The following is a 5,147-nucleotide window of genomic DNA, read 5'->3' as shown; positions in this document are numbered from 1 at the left end:
GGGAGGGAGGGGAAAAATGAGGACCTAATGCGGGGGCTTAAGTGGAGAGGAAATATTTTGAGAATGATGAGGGCAGTGAATGTACAAATGTGCCTTACACAATTGATGTATGTGTGGATTGTGATAAGAGTTGTATGAGCCCCTAATAAAATGATTAAAAAAAAGAAGAAGAAGTGAAGATAAAAAGAAGGGGCTACTGTGACCTAGACCTGGGCATGTGCACAGGTACAGATAAGAGATAAGACCTCATGACACACAGAATGCAGGAACAGGAATGGGAGTAGTGACACCGGAAGGGGAAGGTGGGAGAGGAGGAGAGGAAGGGGGAATCAGTCGAAATGACTGACACATAATCACTTCACCACCACCACCACCACCACCACCACCCCGGACAAACAACAGAATCCATGGGGGAAGGGAAACAGTGATCAGTGTAAGATATGAAAATAATAATAATTTATCAAGTGAAGGAGGGGGTAGAGAGGGAAAAAGAGGAGCTGATACCAAGGACTCAATAGAAAATAAATGTTTAATACTTACCTGGCAGGGGAGATACCATGAAGGTGGTTTTCCCAGGACGAGGCTTATCCATTGCACTTCGGATGTGCTGACCCCTGCGATTTCCCCAAATGTGGGAAACGCGACTGCAAAAAAAGAAAGAAAGAAAGAAAGAAAATAATGATTGCAACATATGTAAAAATATGTTTGACACAAATGATGTGTGGATTGTTATAAGAGCTGTAAAAGCCCCCAATAAAATGATTTTACATAGAAAACAAGAATTGAAAAAACATGCAAAATTCAAAAGAAAAAGGGAGGTGCTATCAGCCATCCAAAGAGATAACTTTGAAAAAAATGTTTCCAAGAATGGAATTGCAGGTTTGACAAATGTATTCAGTGCAATGGAGAGTACTTTGAAGGTGATAGGTTGTTTTCTAAAGAAATTTAAATACATAGCTTTGAAAAAACAACTCCTTTTTTGAGGTGTACCCCCTTGTATGTTATAGATATTATTTTGTGTATACTCAATATTTGATAAAAACTATCTTCAAGCATTTCTTCTATGACGAGTATTTTATGCATATTCTATAGTTATAAAACAACAAAACCAAATGACTATTTTTCTTTTAGGCTCAGTTTTAAAATAAATTACTGATGTTGAAAAGGTTCTAATACGCACAACCTCTCATGAACACCTGGTCATCCACGCAAGTTTGTAGCTTTACTGCCCCTCCTTCCTGTCTTGCCCTCTCCCCTCATTGTTGGTGACTGCCCACCTGCTGCTTCCATCCTCTTAATAGCAGTTTCTTTGATAGTATCTCCACCTTCAAGTTCTCCTTTCTGAGTCCAAGCCCTCTCAAAAGTTGGTGATTGTTGTTTTCTCTCCTTCTTCCTGGAAACTTGCTACCATGCTTCAGATACATTACCAAGAACAAGTGAGTTTGGGTATTTCTTTTCCATTGTTTTTACCTGAAGACTCACCATTCGAATTGACACATGCCTGTAGAAAGCGATACAGAAGTCCAGCAGAACAAGTGCTAGTTTTCCATAGAGACACATGTGATGGTTAGGTTCTATTACAAACATCATCTACTTAACAGACTTTAAGAGGCAGCTCAGTGAATCTGTACCTCCTGCTTACCATTGCTCCCGTAGGAAATGTGTCCCGCCTCACGATTAATCAATAAAAAGTAAACTTTTGAAACACTTCCAGAACATTGTCTGTGCTTTACACGTAAGACTTCAAAATCTTTGACAAAAGCAGGGTTACAAACAAACAAAAATAAATTGTTTTGTTTTTGTCATAGCTAATGATTCTTAAAGGAATTGTTATATTTATAACCACAAAGCAGATGTTAACAGCTTTAAAGCATGGAGTGCTGGAGATAATGCACAAAGATATGGGGTGTGGTTTTTTGCACTTATTAATTCTGCACAGATTTATTGAGTTCTTACTCTGTGTGAGGCATTATTTCTACACTGACAATTCATTACTGAGTGTAACAGGCAATATCGCCGTCCAAATGAGTACGGCACGTGCTACACCAAAAGCGAAACCCACAAAACAAAACACATACCCACTGCTGTCTAGCAGATTCATAGAGCGCCTACATAGGGTTTCTGAGGCTACAGGAGCGGACAGCCTCATATTTCTCTATAAGCTTCCTTTTCCCCCCTTTGTTCTTTCTTTTTCTTTAAAAAAATCATTTTATTGGGTGCTTTTATCATAATCCATACATACATCCATTGTGTCTAGCATATTTGTACATATATTGCCATCATTTTCAAAACATTTTCTTTCAACTTGAGCCCTTGGTATCGGTTCCTTTTCCCCACTCCCCTCCCCTCCCTTCCTCATGAACCCTTGATAATTTATATATATATTTTTTCATGTCTTACACTGACTTTTCTGTTGTCCGTCACCCTGGGAGGAGTACTATGTAGATCATTGTGATTGGTTCCCTCTTTCTATCCCCACCTTCCCCTTCCCCTCCTGGTATCGCTACTCTAATCATTGCTCCTGAGGTGTTTATTGTCCTGAACTCCCTGTGTTTCCAGCTCTTTTCTGTACCAGTGTACATGCTCTGGTCTAGCCAGATTTGTGTGGTAGAATTGGGATCAAGATAGTGGGGGTGGGGAGGAAGCATTAAAGAACTGGAGGAAAGTTGTATGTTTCATCGGTGCTGTACTGCACCCTTGGCTTGTCTTTTCCTTGTTACCCTTCTGTAAGGAATTGTCCAATTGTCTACAGATGGGCTTTGGGTCTCCACTCTGCAGTCCCCTTTATTCACATCGATATGAATTTTTTTGTTCTGGGTCTTTGATGCCTAATACCTGATCCCACTGACACCTCATGATCACACAGGCTGGTGTGCTTCTTCCATGTGGACTTTATTGCTTCTCAGCTAGATGCCTCTTGTTTATCTTCAAGCCTTTAAGGCCCCAGATGCTATATCTTTTGATAGCCAGGCACCATCAGCTTTCTTCACCACGCTTGTTTATGCACCCACTTCAGTGATCGTGTTGGGAAGATGAGCATCATGGAATGCCAGTTTAATAGAACAAAGTGTTCTTGCATTGAGGGAGTACTTGAGTAGGGGCCCAATGTCCATCTGCTACTTTAATACTAAACCTATAAATATATGCACAAAAATATATTTCCCCATCATCGTATATACACATATATACATATGTACATTTAGACCTCTATAAATGCCCTTTGCCTTCTAGTTCTTTCCTCTATTTCCTTTTACTTTCCTATTGTCCCACTATCATGCTTGGCCTTCATTTGGGTTTCATAAATTCCTCTTGGTTCCATTGCTTTTGATCAAGCCCCACCAGGCCTCCTATACATTCCTTGCCATTGATTTTACATCACTTGTTCCCTTGTCTCTGGGTTGGTTGACACCTGCCTTCCTTTCCCCCACCTCTTCCTCTCCTGTGTCCCCTGTGTCTCCTGTGTCTCCTGTGTCCTGTGTCCATTGTTTTCTCCTCTGGATTGTTTATCACGCCTATCTTATCTAGATAGACAAGCAGAGACAATAAGCACAAAAACAAGACAGAGCAAAACAAAGCAATAAAAGTAAACAAAACAACAGAAAAAGAAAACCCTATAAGTAGTTCCAGGTCTGTTTGTTGACCTTTAGGAGTGTTTCCTGTTCAAGTCTGGTGGGTGCCACACCCTGGCCCCATGGTCTAATTTTGGTATTCCCTGGGGAGTTCATTGCTTTGCTTCCCTTGCTGCTCTGTTGCACGCCCTCAGTGTTTTGCCCATCTATATGAGTTTCTGAAGGTGGGTTTGAACCACCATCTTTGCGGCTCGCAGTCCCAGACATACCCATCACCAGGGCTCCGTGGCACATCCAAGGAAGGCACTCAATAAATATTTATTGAATGAATGTGACTAAGGAAATCATTAAAAAACAAAAGCAAACAAATTTATTGCCATCCAGTCAACTTTGACTCATAGTGACCCTTAAATCACTATCCCATCAGGGCTCCTCTAAGAAAACCATTAGAACCTGATGAATACGCACCTTTGGGAACATTTAATTAAATTAATGAACAAAGGGGTGGTGGTGTGTACATTAAAAGAATTCGTTCCAACAACCAAGGTTATAATTCTTCCCTAATTTCTTCCACATTCATAAGGAAGTAATAGCCCTGCATTTGCTGGCCATAGGTTAGGAGACAAGTGCCATTCCACCATGACCTTTACACTTTGTTTGCAAATTATAACTCTGAGACCTGCTTTCTTGGTTTGCTTTCATCTATAAGTAATTCAAATATGTCATCTTAACTCCAAAATCTTGATGTCGGTTTATGGTGGCGTTGTAATGAAGGGCACCGTTAAACTAAATGTGTGGTTAATTCTGTTGTTTTTAAATATTGCGGAGTTAGCTCTGACTCTTGATCACCTCAAGTACAAAAGAAACATCTCTGGGCCTGCTTCATCATCATCATCATTGGCCTATTGCAGGCCCTGTGCATTTTGAGTGCCTACCAATCTAGGAGGCTCATCTCCTGCCACTTGATCAAGCACTATCTTAAAATCACGTTTAGCCTATAATAATCTGATTGCATTTTAAATCCCATCTTCATGGATATCTTTAATATAGTTCTTTATAACATTGGCTTTGAGTCTATGATTGCAGTGCATCCTGCCCCACGAGAGCATTGTGCAAAGAACACGATCATTTGCTATATAGCTATATAGATAGCTATAGACAGATCTAGATACATTGTATATTTATATTACATATTGTACATTATTACCATGTATTATACACACACACTCATATAACACTAGAAGAGTAGTTACAGTATTTTAACTCAAATTTCTTTCGTGGGCCCCAGCTAGTAGTCTGTAGTTGTTGGGTGCCATGTAATAAAGTTCCCCCCACAGGGACCATGTGACAGAGTAGAACTGCTCCCTGGGCTCTTCTGGGCTGTGTCCTTTACAGAAGCAGATCACTAGGTCTTGCTGCCATGGGACTGCTAGGGGAGTGCAAACTGACAGGTGAGTGCTCTGTTAGCAAGGTATTCTTTTTAATAGAGGTGCTCGCCAAAAAAAAGGTCTTATTCCCAAATTATTATGAGTTATAAGTGTGTATTAGTCTAGGTACTTTAGAGAAACAAATCCACAG

The 5,147-nt window shown here is 40.3% G+C and overlaps 1 pseudogene; it reads left to right on the top strand.

Annotated features, from left to right (window-relative positions):
* Positions 1–532: 532 nt before the first annotated feature.
* On the top strand, positions 533–654 carry LOC115869087 (annotated as a pseudogene).
* The last annotated feature ends 4,493 nt before the right edge of the window (positions 655–5,147 follow it).

This window comes from Echinops telfairi, unplaced genomic scaffold (assembly GCF_000313985.2).
Source record: "Echinops telfairi isolate 266 unplaced genomic scaffold, ASM31398v2 ScPeMD7_1;HRSCAF=3_0, whole genome shotgun sequence".
Taxonomy (NCBI): Eukaryota; Metazoa; Chordata; class Mammalia; order Afrosoricida; family Tenrecidae; genus Echinops; species Echinops telfairi.
The sequence above is the reverse complement of the archived record's forward strand: the minus strand, read 5'-3'. Positions and strand labels throughout refer to the sequence as shown.